The sequence below is a fragment of the Lipotes vexillifer genome, unplaced genomic scaffold (genome assembly GCF_000442215.2).
Source record: "Lipotes vexillifer unplaced genomic scaffold, Lipotes_vexillifer_v1.1 scaffold182, whole genome shotgun sequence".
Taxonomy (NCBI): domain Eukaryota; kingdom Metazoa; phylum Chordata; class Mammalia; order Artiodactyla; family Lipotidae; genus Lipotes; species Lipotes vexillifer.
The window spans coordinates 5,035,951-5,052,259 of NW_006798798.1; the positions used below are offsets into that span (position 1 = coordinate 5,035,951).

Here is a 16,309-nt window from a genome sequence, read left to right on the forward strand (position 1 = left end):
ATGGACTGACTCTGCCTCCCACCCTCCCTTCTTTAAAAATATATATATCTACATTTAAAGACTTTGTTATACTTGGTCTGATTGGAAAAAAAGAATACCTCATTGGCTTTGGGCCTGAGCACCTGGGTGGATGTTTTCCATTTTCCTGGAGGGTAGGGCAGGTTCATGTGGGTGCATAAATAGAAAATTCTGTTTTGCCCTTTGGAGATGCCTGCCGTGTGGAGCATATGAGTTTGGAGCTCAGGGGAGAAGTCAGGGCAGGAGATACACATTTTGGAGCCATGTGTTTATAGAGGTATTTGAAGCCATGGATGAGATCATGTGGAAGGAGGATGAGATCAGGAAAGAGAAGAGGCCCAGGCCTGAGCCCTAGGGTGTTCCCGCATGTATCCCTCAGCAAGGGGGATGGAGCAGGGGCACTGGTGAGGCGGGCGGGCAGGGGGAGGGGGTGGATTAAAGTGGCATCAGAGCAGCCAGCTCTATCAAGCGTATCGGGCAGAGGTGCAGCAGCTGCAGGGGTTGGGGTCAGGGTGAGTTCTTTTAGGACGCTGAGGCCTGTCTGAGGCTGCCTGCCCGAGTCTGTAAGAGCATGTACACTCCATGTGGGCATTCCCAGGGTTGTCTTCCCCACCGGACCCTGGTCCGCATGGGGACGGGGGTGTCTGTGACTGCAGTGGTCACAGCTCTGTCCACTTGGAGCCCGGCGTCCGGCTCCTCCGGTGCTGGGGAATGTTGGTTAAGTGGTCGAGTGAAGGGGTCAATATTGTAAAGCGCTTAGAACACTAACAGGTGCATAATAAATGCTCAGTAAAAATGTGTTGCTGTTAGCTGCGGACCAGAAAGTAGCTGAAGACGGGGTGACGGCAGTTCAGGAGGTCTTGCTCCGGGGCCGACGGGAAGCCACAGTGTCCGGCTGTAGACTGGACCAGGGTGACGGCTCCAGGTGCCGAGGGATGGAGGGGTTGGAGATGCCCAGCGGCACCATGCAGGTCAGCTTCGTGTGCCAACACTGCAGCTAGCCCCCGAAACTGGACCGTGTCACCATCCAGGAGCCCACAGTTCCATTACTACCCCGAGCCCAGGCGAAACCAGGAGCGATGCAGGAGGAAGGGGCTAACTCAGGAAAGGAGCCTTATCCAACCCCATCAAGACGGTGTCTCTCACACATTCATCCCCCCAGCCTGGATGATGTCTGCAGAAAGTGCCAACAGCTTCACTCTGAGCGCGAGGCATCCGACGCAGCACCGCGGAGAACGTTAGCTGAAGCGTGAAAGTCACTGGAGGCCTTTCTGACATCCTGTCGGGCCAGACAGGCGTGGCTCACCGCTGGGTGAGGGAGGCACAGACTCTTTTAGGCCAGCTGGACACTCAGCTCAGCGTCACTGAAGATGAGTGTCAGAGCTGCAAACGATGTTTGGAGATCTCAGAGCGAATGAAGGAGGGTGACGGTGAACAGCTCCAGAGGGACTAAAGGAGCTGGCACTGGGGCAGGAGAGGCTGACCAGGAGCTGGAAGAACCGTGAGACAGTGACAGAAAATCTTAAGGATGTCCAGGTTGAGGCTGAGACTGGATCCAGAGGCAGCTCAGTATCAGAGGGAATACAGTGAATTTAAACGACAACAGCTGCAAGGATGTAGAAAACCAGGTGCGTTATATTCCTGGGGAGTGGAACAAGGTGAATGCTGCTGGGGGCTGGACGGCGTTGCTACCCGTGCCCTGGCCAGTAGGATGGGTTTGAAGCTTTAGAGGTTTCGGCGTATTCCCAGTGGAGTCTGGAGTCTCAGACATATCCAAGGAGCTGCTGTTGTACTGGTCTGGGGGCTCCTTTATTCTGGAACAGCAGGTTTGACTATGCAGTGGGGCTTTCCTGGGCTGTGTGCAGCCGTTCAAAGAAGGGGCTGAAAAAGATGAGACAACCATTTATGTCTTCCTTACAGGGTGGATGTGGAGAAAGGCAAGAAGGAAGACGCAGGAGGCAGCGGTGGCCCCTATTCTACTGAAACCCAGTTCAGCTCTGAGGAACAGCGGACAAGAGCCCTCAAGTTCATGCTGTTGAAGTGGGGCCGTGCTTGGGTATCCTCACAGTTTTATAATAAATGAACTCCTTTTTTTCCTTAGGAAGATACTTGCCTAAAAGGCTTACATTTTTTGTTTTGTTTGCAAAAAAAAAAAAAAAAAATGTTTTAAATTAGATTCAGGTGATATCAAACAGCACATGTTTACAATACCAAAAAAAAAAAAAATGCAGAGAAGCCACTTTACTTTAAAATATCCTTTGATAGATAGTTTCCAGAGCTACAGCAGCCGCTGTATAGGGACCAGCCCTTTTCATAGTTTTGACTCTTAACCCCATGACTTCCTTTTCCTCCTTCCCTTCAAAATGACTAACTTAAGTTTGCTTTTTTTTTTTTTTAAACCTCAGTTGAATTGAAACCAATGTGTTTTCACTGGATTTTATCTCTCTCAACTTCCTGCACTCAAAATTTGAAATGGAAATTTTTGTCTCCATCGAGATGATGAAATGTATGAGCCACACGTTGGATAACGTGAGAAAATGACATATAAGCTTTGCCCGGCCACCATGTGATGTGGTCAGAAGCTTGAAATTTAACACGCCTCTCTCGGTTCTAGTACTGAATGCCCGCTCTGCCCTGTTAGAGATATGAAATGGTGTTGGGTACTGTTTGGATACATACTATTATGTGTAATAAAAGATTTGCTGTAGTCTGAAAAACAAAAGTGAGTTACTGTTATCACTAAGATGAGTCAGTATAGAGTAAGGCATTTCTACAGTTTGTACTTGAGTCCCTGTGTGGGACAGTGTCTATGTCACTTCAGCAATGGTGTGTATGACTCTGCACATGCATCCTATGTCCGTGAGACCTGCCACTGTAAGGCTAGGGGGACATGTGACTCAGAGACCAGGCATGGTGTGTGAGGACCGCCAGGCTTCTGCTTTTGTGGCCCCAGCTAGCCTGGTTTTGAAGTCACGGCAGCATCCCTGACTCAGGTCAGCTCCCTCCTGAGAAGGGGCCACTGAGCCAACTGTAGACCCTCTGCACATTGCCCCAGGGCCATGTCCATGTTGGAGGTGGACGTTCAGGACCAGGGCCCTCTGACCAGCCCTCTCTGCAAGTCCCACCCTGGGTCACATGGCCGTTCTGCGTCTCTTCCCCTCCTTTGTCTGCTTCGGGAGCCTCATCTCACCCCTTGGTGCTGCTCTGAACCTTCTTTGCCTGGTGCCGGTTGTCTCCCTTCCAGCTCTGCTCAGGGCTGGGCCACGACCCTTCCTCATCCTTCATCAAGAGGAAGTGTGGGCTCGATTCCTCTTTCTCCTTCTCCAACAGAAACTCATTGGCCTGCAGCAGCCCTGGCCTCCTCCTTGCCATGATCACAGGGAGAGTGACTCGAAAGGATTTTCAAGCTGTTCCCACCCTAAAGATGCTCCCTAGACCCAGAGCCCTTTCCTCTTCCTCTCTTGCCCTCCTTTTTCAAATTTTATATTGAGTAATATATTATGGCCAGTGAGGCTAGAAAACACAGGTTCAGTTTGAAGGAAAGAAGAACACATGCCAGTGGATCTATTGATAACTTCCTAGCTGGAGAAATAGAACATAACCAGCACCCTCCACGTGCCCTGCTCTGAACACATCTCCCTTGGTTACCGTCTCAGGTGGAGCTCTCATGCCGAATCATGTGTCAATCACTCCTTTACTTCTCTATATTGTTCTACCACCTATTCATGTATGCTTAAACAATTTGTTGTTTGCTCTTGAGTGCTTTGGGGTTTTATATTGATTGAATCATCCTAAATGTTTTCTTCTGTGCTTACTTCCTCTGCTCACCCTTACATTTTAGCGATTCATCCATGTTTATGTGTTGGTATAGTCATTCATTTTGATTACTGGGTAATAGTCCATTGATGAAGACACCATAAATGATTTAGCCATCGTACCGTTGAAAGCTATTTGGAGTTGTTTCTATTTTATAGCTTTTAGAGAACATATCTATGCACGTTCTTACACGTTCTTATCTTGGTTCACATATTCAAGAGTTTCTCTAGGATATATACCAATGAATCATAGGGTATATATGATATTTCACTTTTTTAGATATTGTAAAATCATTTTTCAAAGTGGTTGTAATAATTTACATCCAACTCAAATTCAAGATTACAGAATTTTTACTTATTTTCTTCTACCTCACCTCTACTGTATTACATCTAGTCCATATTATATATGGATTCACCTATATCACATATTTTTCTTTCTTCTTTTTCCCCCTATATCACGTATTTTTCAGGAGTTTATACTGATCCTTCAAATTCAGGACTACAGCATTTTTACTTAACCTCTTCGCTCTTCTTTGCTACAAATCAAGTGTTCTGTAATATCTATGTTTGCTTCTAGAAGTTTTACGATTTCAGGTCTTACATTTAAGTCTTTAATCCATTTTGAGCTAATTTTTGTGAGCAGTGTAAGATAGGCGTCTAGTTTCATTCTTTCGCACATAAGTATGCAGTTTTTCCAAGACCATCTATTATTGAAGTAACTATCCTTTCCCCATTGAGTATTCTTGACTTCTCTGCCAAATATTAGTTGCTCTTATGTGCATAAGTTTACTTCTGGGCTCTTGATTCTGTCCCATTGGTCTATGTGTCTGCTTCTATGCCAGTACCATAATTTTTTTTTTTTTTAAGATTTTTTTTTTTGATGTGGACCATTTTTATTTTTTTAAATTTATTTTTATTTATTTTTTTAACATCTTTATTGGGGTATAATTGCTTTACAATAGTGTGTTAGTTTCTGCTTTATAACAAAGTGAATCAGTTATACATGTACGTATGTTCCCATATCTCTTCCCTCTTGCGTCTCCCTCCCTTGCTGTGGACCATTTTTAAATTCAATAAGAATTTGTTACAATATTGCTTCTGCTTTATGTTTTGTTTTTTTGGCCCCAAGGTATGTGGGATCTTAGCTCCCTGACCAGGGATTGAACCTGCACCCTCTGCATTGGAAGGCAAAGTCTTAACCACTGGACCGCCAGGGAAGTCCCAATGCCAGTACCATTGTTTTTTGATGGCCACAGCTTTGTAGTATAGTTTGAAATCAGGAACTGCGATGCCTCCAACTTTGTTCTTCTTTCTCAAGATTGCTTTGGCTCTTCAGGGTCTTTTGTGGCTCCATATGAATTTTAGGATTGCTTTTTCTATTTTTGTGAAAAATGCCATTGGAATATTGATAGGGATTGGGATTGAATTTATAGGTAGCTTTGGGTACTATGGACATTTTCACAATATTAATTCTTCTGATCCATGAACACAGATATTTGTATCCATTTATTTGTATCTTCAATTTATTTCATCGATGTCGTAGTTTTCAGTGTGCAGGTATTTCACCTCACTGGTTATATTTTATTACTAATGATTTTGTTTTTGTTGCTATTATAAATGGGGTTGTGTGCTATCCTTTTCAGGTAGTTCATTGTTAGTATTTAGAAATGCAACTGATTTTTGTATGTTGATTTTGTACCCTGCAACTTTACTGAATTGATTAGTTTTTTGGTGGAGTCTTTAGGATTTTCTATATATAAGATCATATCATCAATTTTACTTCTTCCCTTTTAACTTCCAGTACTGTGTTGAATAGAAGTGGTAAAAGTGAGCACCTTGTCTTGTTCCTGATCTTAGTGGAAAAGCTTTCATTTTTTTCCGCCGTTGAGTTGATGTTAGCTGTGGGCTTGTCACATATGGCTTTCATTTTGGTGAGGTACCTTTTCTCTGTACTTAATTTGTTGAGAGTTTTTATCATGAAAGGATGCTGAATTTCACCAAATGCTTTTTCTGCATCTGTTGAGATGATCATATGATTTTTAATCTTTCATTTTATTAATATGGGGAATCACATTTATTTATTTGAGTATATTGAACCATTTTCATCCCAGGGATAAATACCACTTGATCATGGCATATGATTCACTTAATGTGCTGTTGAATTTCATTTGTGTATATTTTATTGAGAATTTTGCATCTATATTTATCAGGGATTTGGCCTGTAGTTTTCTTGTAGTGTCCTGATCTGGCTTAGGTAATGCTGGCCTTGTAAAATGATTTTGGAAGTGTTCCCTCCTTTACAGTTCTTGGGAAGAATTTGAGAAGGATTAGTGTTAACTCTTTTTTTTTTAATTTTTATAATTTTATTTTTAATTTTTATAAATTTATTTGTTTATGGCTGCATTGAGTCTCTGTTGCTGCACGCGGGCTTTCTCTAGTTGTGGAGAGCGGGGGCTACCCTTCCTTCCTTCCTTTGGTGGTTAAGTCAACGTGTCCCACTCACCTCTAATATCTCTACAACCCAGGTGACAACTTTGATCCATCCAGTTAATGTGGTTGATGCTGAGGCATGACAGGGTATATTGTGTTATAATATTTTAAAATTTCATATTTTCGTGATGCCTCAACATCGTCACAAACAGACTAACGTATGATAAGGCTGGTCCACTCCACAGGTTCCCCTTCTTGCCGTTCCATGACCATAACCTAGTGACATTCAAATGCACCAGTGAAATCTGCTCAAACCTTTTGCTTGTGTACTCTTCCCTGACCCCCTGTTATGGCGCTTGCCCATGGGTCCTCAGCCGTGTTTGGTGGAGCCTGTTCCCTTGGTGCTCCTCCCACATGGCCCCCTGTGAGGTGTGCCGTGTCTCTTTCTCTGGGACCTAAGAGTATAATGAACCCTTTAATTTCGTATGCCTCTTTGAGCGTCATTTTCGCAGCCATGTTGGAATGACCCTTAAAGACCCCACAAGGGGGACTTACTTCCCATTTACAGCACCCAGCCCCCTTGGCCATCTGTGGGGGCACACCCAGCCATGGCCCTGTCCTCACCCACCTTTGGAGCACTTTATCTTTTCTTAGTCCTGCTAAGCTCTCCCCACTGTTCTTTGCCGTTTTGTTGAAATCTCAAATCCTGTAATGAACCCCTTCCCACTGTCTTTGGTATTGTGAGGTGATCAATTTTCACATTTCTTTTTTTTTTTTAATTAATTAATTTAGTTTTGACTGCGTTGGGTCTTCGTTGCTGCACGTGGGCTTTCTCTAGTTGCGGCAAGCAGGGGCTACTCTTCGTTGGGGTTCATGGGCTTCTCATTGCAGTGGCTTCTCTTGTTGCAGAGCACGGGCTCTAGGCACGTGGGCTCAGTAGTTGTGGCTCGCGGGCTCTAGAGCTCAGGCTCAGTAGTTGTGATGCACGGGCTTAGCTGCTTTGCGGCATGTGGGATCTTCCCGGACCAGGGCTCGAACCCGTGTCTCCTGCATTGGCAGGGGGATTCTTAACCACTGCGCCACCGGGGACGTCCCAATTTTCACATTTCTTTATCCTCCGGTTTGGTCACTGGTGGGAGAGAACACGAGTGAAGGGGTTCAGCCCACCATCTGTAACTGGAAGTCTGTATGATTTTACTTTTAGTGGTGTGTTGACATGCTGCCGTGGGTTTCCTTGCGTGGACATGTTCCCATTTTGGGCTGCCTTCCTGTTGGCTTGGTGTGGCCAGGACCCCGCAGATGCATCCAGGATGGCTGAAGCTGTTGCCTGGCACATTGGAGACAAGAAACTCAGCCTGGGAAGCAGTAGGTGATGTCTGCCTCCACCCCATGCCTCCCAGGACTAGCAGTTCCTGGAGGTCCTGGAGGTCTGGATGGAATAGGGGATATTTACTGCCCCAGGACATACCCTTGTACTCCAAGTCTACAGTGGGGTATTATCTAGAGAGATGCTTCTGCAAAATCAACACTCTGGCAGTGGTTCCCCAACGTTTTCCAAGTCAGGACTTTGGCATTCTTTTTAAAACCATTAAATAGAAGTCTCACTTTAAAATTGTCTTTCTACAAAGCAATGTGTATATATGCTAGCCCATTAGGACAATTTAAATAGTTTACTTCTTGTAAAACATTGTCTGCTTTCCTACTGGATATTTAAGACATTGTTTTTGTAAATCAGTAGTGATAAATAATATAGTAGCCAAGTTTTATCTCTGGTCTTAATTGCATACCTAGGATAAAAGTCCTAAAGGTGGAAATGGTAGTATGAAGGTTTTTCAGATTTGTAATGATTCGGATGCACACTGCCACCTTACCCACCAGGTCATTTGTGCCTACTGTCATTCCCTTCAACAATATGAAAATACCTTTTTTTTTTCTTGCGTCCTCGCTTATCCCTGGGTACTGCCAGTTAAAAAAAAAGGCTGTTCTATTTTTTTTTTTTTTTTTTGGAGTATAGTTGATTTACAATGTTGTGTGAGTTTCAGGCATAGAGCAAAGTGAATCAGTTATACATATACATATATCGACTCTTTCTTTTTTTAAGATTCTTTTCCCATTACAGAGGCCATTACAGAGTATTGAGTGGAGTTCCCTGTGCTCTGCAGCCGGTTCTTATTAGTTATCTAGTTTATGTATAGTAGTGTGGATGGCCATGGCTGCGCTCTGCGGCATGTGGGATCTCCCCGGACCGCGGCACGAATCCGTGTCCCCTGCGTCGGCAGGCGGACTCTCATTCACTGCGCCACCAGGGAAGCCCAGTCTGTTCTATTTTTGGTGAAAATGTTTTATTGTGTGTGCATTTTTTGATTATTTGTGAGAATGAACATCTTTTCTACGTGATGGTCATATGCCTTTATTTTTTTGTGATTTTCCTGTTAACGGCCCTTTTCAAGTTTTCTAGTTTCAAGTTTGAATGTTCTTAAACCTTTACGCTTGAAGAACTTTCAGAATCAGTTCATCACATTACAGAAGAGAAAAAATAGGTGTTAGAATATTGATTTGAAATGCTTTCCGATTTTAGGTTACTTTGGGCATAGTTGATACCCTTTTAATACTGAGTAATCCCTTCTAGAATGCAGTTCATGTTTTCCATTTATGAAAGCTATTTGACATCAGTAATGCTTTATGGATTAGGATCCTACTGTGCTTCCTTTCTTTCTTTCTTTTATTTATTTTTTTTGGCCGTACCGCGTGCCATGCAGGATCTTAGTTCCCTCACCAGGGGTCAGACCCGTGCCCCCTGCAGTGGAAGCGTGGAACCCTAACCACTGGACCGCCAGGGAAGTCCCTGTGCTTCACTTCTTTCTCTGGCACTGTTTCATTGGTCAGAATTCCAGACTGACGATAAACAATTGCGGGGTGATGGTGTGTCTTCTTTTCTCCTGGCTTTCGTGGAAAGGCCATGGAGACAGGTCAAGTTCCGTCTTCACTGTCAGTCTGGTTTTGGCTGTTGATTTCGTGATGAACCCAGGAATTGCACTTTGATAAGGCAAATAAGATAAGAAGAAATCTACTCCAAATTCAAGAATGTTTTACGCATTGTGTTTGGCATTTACCTGTATTTGCAAAGAACTGCATAAATGTGTGAAGGTAGCGTCCTGGCATGCATGTGATTTCAGGACAACTTACAAAAATTATGGGAAAACATTACAGTTAATTTAAATATGCTTTTTCTGAAATGTTGATTGTTGCAAAAATTGTATAGCGACTTACAGAGAGGCAAGGGCATCCTTGGTCTTGGGTGGCTCAGGGACCTGGGTCATGACCCTTGCTCTTATAGGGACAGGACTCAAGGGTTAGTGCCTTGCTGGTTCTCCCCAACTTCCTGTAGTTGCACTGCTGTGGCTTTTTTTTTTTTTTTGCCCACGCCATGCGGCATGTGGGCTCTTAGTTCCCCGACCAGGAATCGAACCCTTGCCCCCTGCAGTGGAAGCGTGGAGTCTTAACCGCTGGACCACCAGGGAAGTCCTGCTGTGGGCTTCTGTCCATTCCAGATGTCGGGGCAACGTAGAAGATGGGTAGAGAAGGTTGAGGCAGGGAGGGAGGGTGGTGGGGTCAGGGGCAGATTAGGCTGGCACATGCCTGTCTTGACAGTAGGCTGGCTCCTCCCAACTTCTCTTCTGAGGTCAGCACCCACCACTTCCCCCTTTAGCTAAAAACACAAGCCACAGCTTGGTGAATGGCATGTAATGTCAGACAGCCTTGCCCTGCAGAGGTACAGGTCTTGGGGTGGGGGCAGTGATTCACTGGGTCTGGCTCTGAGTCGGCACAGCCGGCAGGATGGAAGGGGCAGCAGAGCAGCTGCCAGAGAAGGACTGGGGCTGCCCAGGGGTCAATGCACGCACTTGCCAGTCTGGATAGGCAGCCTGGGCAGTGACCGTGGCTCTAGTCAGGGCTCTGTGTCACAGAGCCCATGTCATTGATGTGTTCCTGTGGGGAGGAAGCTGAAAGGAGGGGTCTTCCGGGAAAGAAAGCAAGGAATATGGGAGTACCAGAGAGGGAAGGCTAAGCATCAGAGGGCTGAGGCCCAGCACCCCAACGTCACCATCCTGGGCAGCTGCCCATGTGCCCTGAGATTTCTTGATGAGAGATGGGTGGTTGTTTGTGTTAAAACAGAGGTTTTCAGGGAAAATGGTTTGGTGCTTTTGAAGGAGGTCAAGGGCAATGAACAAGAGAGTGTGTGCGTGGCCCCAGACCCTGCTGTCCTCAGCCCTGGCTGCACCGTGGCCTGTGCCTCGTGGGTCTTTGTGGTGCTGGCCACACAGTCCTGGAGTTGTGAGGCTGTGCTGACTTCCAGCTCCGTGGGCTGTGTTCACCAGCAGGCTACATGTAGGTGTCCTTGCCCTTGGTGAGAACCTTGTTCCTGTCATCCAGGAGTTGGTGAGAGTTTTAGATGGACCCTGAGGGGAGGGAGGGACATGGCAGCTGGGTGCGCCCCCTCCCCACAGGGCTGCAGGCGGCAGGGTCCCGCTGAAGACCTGCGGACACCTCTTGCCTGTGGGTGGTGTGTTCCTTAAACTCCCGGTCTTTGGGGCCTGGCTGGGAACACGACTTGAGCTACCCGCCGGGGGGCACTGGGCCTGACGTGTGGGTTCAGGGGCTCCTGATGGCCGCCCTCAGGGGTTCCTGTCCCCACGCCTCCGACCTCTCCTGTGGGGCAGGATTCAGGCCACTAAGAGTGGGAGGAGGGAGGGCATTGCAGATGGATGCCCTGAGCGTCTGGGGGAGAGCTAGTGAATGAAGCAACGTTAGGTTGGAGTGTGTGTCTCTGCACGTATGTGTGTGTGTGTGTGTGTGTGTGTGTGTGTCTTCTGTCTGCAGTGGGGCTTCTGGCTAGGAGAGTGCGTGGGTCTCGTTTTGTATGACGGGCGTAAAGCTTGGTGTGTGAAAATGTAATTGTGTGTGTGTGAGTTGAATGCTCTGTTGGGAGTGTATGTTTGGGGGGGCACATGAGACTTGCAGTGTGTGTGACCGTGTGATTACAACAGCCCATCTGTCTCAGAATATGTGCTTGCGTGTGTCTAGAAGTGCGTGCGAGACCGTATGTGTACAATGGGGTGCATGTGACTATATGAATATGATTGTGGGGTTGCGATGGGGTGTGTCGGGCTGACTCTACTCTGTGTGTGTCTGAGAGAGAGACCTGGTATGGGGGCGTGGGACAGAAATGCACCGCAAACACACTGCTGGGGTAACAGACCAAGGTCTGAGGGGAGATCTGAGGGCAGAGCACTCATTTAGAGAGTTTCATCCTAGAGACAGAGACACAAGGATGATGGCAGCTGATAGATGTGGCACCAGGGAGGACTGCGAGGGGGCCCAGGGAGCTGTACCTCTGCTCTTCCCCTTCCGCCCTCCTTCCTTCTCTGGCCCTGAGAGTTCTGCGCTGCCATCCCTAAGCTGAGAGGGCGGTGACATCTGGAGGGCCCTCTAGAGACAGGAGGGTCACTCTGCAGGGCACAGAGGGCTGGCGGGGCCGCTCCCCGAGGACATGAGGCCCCTCCGGGCTGCCAAGCTGGGGGGACTGTGGTCCTGACATACTTTGGCAACTTGGAGGGAAGTGCTCAGCAGTGGTGTTTGTGTACCTGTCACACACTCACCTGTGTGTGTCCAGCCACTCACCTGTCACTCCATCACCCAATACACATGCTTGTCCGCAAGTGCTGTGCAGGGTCTGTACCTCCCGCGTCTCACGCATCCAGCACACACCTGCCATACGACTGGTTCCGTGACGGCCTCACGAACCCCGCCGTGCTCGCCTGAAGTTGACTGCCACACGGGTAGCTTCACTTGCATGACGCAGCCAGGTAACACACTTTTCTATGACAGTGCCTGGGCCCGGGGAAGGTTTGTACCTTCAGCCGTGAGGGCACTGCAGGGGTGGCGGTGGCTGGAGGCCAGGGACGTCACCCTGCTTGAGACATTTGCCTTACCTGCCTTTTATCCCATGAACTTGGTGACCTCTGAGTTGAGCCAAGGGAGTGACTGAGACTTCCCACACTCCCAGTCAGCCTTCCCACCTCACTCGACCCAGTCCCATCCTCAGTCTGAGCCTGGATGTGGGGCCTGAGAGTGTTGGCCTTATTCCTGAGCTGTCTGGGTCTCAGCCAGGGACCGTTATCCCTGAGGCCAGACCGGGGCGTGGAAATTGCCAATTCAGAAACAATACCCTCAACCCTCCGCTCACAGCTTGCTCTCTGTGACCCTGCTCTGTTCAGTTCCGCCCTCACACCATCCACTTCTTTACCTGTTCTCTGGTCCTGGGGTGGAAGAGTCACACTGACCCTGGGGAGAAGGGTTGCCTCAGCCGGGGGGAGATGGTGTGATTGAGGGTGTCGGGGCATCTTACGTGGGGACAATGGGGCCAAGGGCTAACTCTCACTGGGAACAGTTTCAGTGACCCTGAGAGCAGAGTGGGACCCTGACACCGCTCCCCCCCACCCCGGAATGGGTGGCAGTTGCACTGACCCTGTTCTTCACAGCAAAACTCCCTGTAAGACTTGACTAGTCTCGCTGTCTCCACTTCCACATCTCCCCCTCAGTCCTCAAGCTTCACCATTTGGCTTTCATTCCCACGGGGAGGTCACTGCTGGCTTTGAGTTACCAGATGGGCATCTCCTTGTCCGCCTCTGGAGAGAGATTTCTCCACCAAGGTCATGGTGACTCCACTGAGAGAAGACAATAGAGACAAGATATGTTTTAGATACAGATTTTATAGGAAATCTGGTGGATTTGATATGAATGATGAGGGAAGCGGGGAAATCTGCGTTTTGGGGTACCATTTATTGAGATGGGAAAGACTTCCTCATGGTTAGAAGGATGCAGGTTATTTGTGGGGAAATTAGGAATTACATTTTGGACTTTGGACAAGCTAGATCAGAAGTATATGAGGGCATCCAATAGGAGATTCCAAATAGGCCGTTAGTTATGAGTTTGGAACTCATAGATATGGACTGAAGATACAAACTTGAGAGTTAATACCGTAAAGACGGTGTTTTAACTTAATAATATCCATGAGATGATATGGGGAGAGAAAGAGGAAAGAGAAGAGGGTAGGTACCAAACCTTTCTCATGCACCACTTTGCATCATGTCAACCTCACCTGTTACTCTGACCGCTGCTGAGACTACCAGTTTCCTGAAAGTTTAGACCATCTCTAGATTAGGAAATGCTTTGCGTGGCATCAATAGTATTCCAGCCAGCATCCCTTCTGACCAAGGACTCATTTTACAACAAGTGTAGTGTGCCAGTTGTCTCATGCTTATTGAAGTTACTGGTCTTACCATGTTTCCACTCAACCAGAAGCCATTGGTTTGATAGTAGATTGCATGGCCTTTTGAAGAGTCAGATATACATGATGCTAGCGCAGTAGTAACACCTTGTGGGGCTGGCACAGTGTCTGCCAGGATGCAGTGTATGCTGTAAATCAGCAATCAATATATGAATAACCAATCAACTGACTGGGGGAGGAACATCAACACTTCCTGGGGTCTTCCTGCAGGTTTCTTTTCCACATAGCCTGGATTCAAGAGTCTGACAATTAAGGATTGGCTGCTCTCACTATTACCCCAAGTGATCCAATAGCAACTTTTTTTTTTTTTTTTTTTTTTTTTTTTCCCCTTAGCGCAGTAGTAACACCTTGTGGGGCTGGCACAGTGTCTGCCAGGATGCAGTGTATGCTGTAAATCAGCAATCAATATATGAATAACCAATCAACTGACTGGGGGAGGAACATCAACACTTCCTGGGGTCTTCCTGCAGGTTTCTTTTCCACATAGCCTGGATTCAAGAGTCTGACAATTAAGGATTGGCTGCTCTCACTATTCCCCCAAGTGATCCAATAGCAACTTTTTTTTTTTTTTTTTTTGCTTTCTGTCCCTGCAGCTTTGGGATTTAGAAGTTTTAGTTCTCGGGGACTTCCCTGACAGTCCAGTGGTTAAGACTTCGCCTTCCACTGCAGGGGTTGTGGGTTCGATCCTTGGTTGGGAGGCTAAGGTCCCACATGCCTTGGGGTCAAAAAACCAAAACATAAGACAGAAGCAATATTGTAACAAATTCAATACAGATTTAAAAAACAATGGTCCACATAAAAAGAAAATCTTAAAAAAGAAAGAAGTTTTAGTTTTCAAGAGAGGAGTACTTTCACTAGCGGACACAGAACTGGTTCTAAGTTGAGACTGCTTGTTGGCCACTTTGGTCTCCTATCCTAGTGACCAGGCAAAGAAGAATTTATTGTGCTTACTGGGGTGATTGGTCTTGATTATAGAGAGAAAAGTAGCTTCCTATTACCTAATGAGCATGAGGAGAAGCATGTCTGGAATACAGGAGATCTCCCGTGGAGACCTCTCAGTGCTCCCTTCTATTGTTTAAGTGTATTATTGTGTTAGTATACCTTGTATATATGGTAAAATTAATGGAAAACTACAACTCCCCACTACAGACAGAACTGCTAATGGCCCAGACCCTTCAGGAGTGAAAGTCTGTGTCACTCCACTAGGGAAGAAAGGATGACCAGCTGAGGTGTTTGCTGAGAACAAAAGGCATATGGAGTGCGACAGTGGAAATGTAGTTAGAAATATAAATATTAGCTATGATCATATGAGCAGTTGCAGAAATAAAGACTGTAATAGTTATTAGTATTCCTTGTTTTGATTATGCACATCTTTGTGTGAACATACGTGTCTCAATAGGGCAAGTTCAGTTATAAAAAGTGAGTGAGGGGAACATTCTGAGAAGAGTCTAGAGGACAGTTTGCTGATGGCAGTCGGAGTCCCAAAGAAACAGAAAATGGGCTTTGAGGGGTTTGGAAAGGGTGGGGTCAGACTGGCAATGAGAACTCGGGTGGAGACTGAGGTCAGGAGACAGAAGCACAATGGGTCAGCCCCGAAAGTCTCTAGGATGAGGGGGGACAGCCAGGAATGTGGTGGTGAGTATGGGCTAGGAGAGGCATACCAACACTTCTTGGGATGTGGCTCTCTGCAGCTAGGTAACAGAGTTAAGTTTTCTTTTATGATGTAATTCCCTCCAGCTTTCTCCAGGTAGAGGTGTATGGTGGGGAACGCGGGTGCCGGTGAAGGAAGCAAAGCTTGGGCTTTCCTGCACCACCGTTGCTGATGTCAGGGCTGAGATTGTAGGGGAAGGATGGCAAGTTTTTATTCCTGCCTGTGCCCAGCAACAAAGAGAGGTGTCCAGAGCAGAGCCAGGGCCGGAGGGGCAAGCTGTGCTGTAGCAGAGAGGCCACCAAGCGAGGATTATCCAGAGCAAGTGTGAACCATTCTCTGTGCCAAGTATCCGAGCAGAAGGTGGCCCTGAGGCCTGGGGTCGGATTGAGTCAGGAGTTAACCGAACACCTGGTTGCTGTTAGAAATGTGTGTGCTGCAGGATGGAGAGGAGGGGACACTTGGGGGGATGGCTCCCACTGTGGGCTAGTTTCAGAATGGGGGTGATCGGTGGTAGGTGAGGGGCCGAGGGGTCAGGGTGAGGACCAAGCAGGGTGAGCCGGGGAACAGAGGCATAGGGGAAACAGGCCGTTCCTGAGGGCCGAGAAGGGGCTGGGAGCTTCTCATAGGTGAGGCCCCAGAGGGGCCTGGATAGGGAGTTTTCACAGCACAATGTAATACAACAGGACATGACACAATGAAACACATCAGAGCAGCACGTAGTTCCACTAAACTGTAGCAGAGAACAAGGGCTGCAGGAGTCAGAGGAAATCATGGGGCAAACTGACTGGTGCTGGGCCCCTCAGCCATGCCCCCAGGTCCATGGCCTTGAGTCACCCACTTCCTTGTGACGACTGCAGAGCCCCGATCTCCTCGGGAATGAGAGCGGGAGCTGGCGCTGGAGTCCAGGGTGAGGTCTGGCATTGACTTTCCTGCCTCCAAGCTCAGGTCATTTTGGGAACTGGATGGTCTTCCAGCTGAGCCAACAGTGCTGATGGCTATTTCTGGGCACCCTAGGCCAGGCTTCCTGCCTGCCCGGCCAGACTGGCT

The 16,309-nt window shown here is 47.3% G+C and overlaps 1 pseudogene; it reads left to right on the plus strand.

The window, feature by feature from the left end:
* The first annotated feature begins 953 nt into the window (after positions 1–953).
* On the plus strand, positions 954–1,747 carry LOC103076798 (beclin-1 pseudogene; annotated as a pseudogene).
* The last annotated feature ends 14,562 nt before the right edge of the window (positions 1,748–16,309 follow it).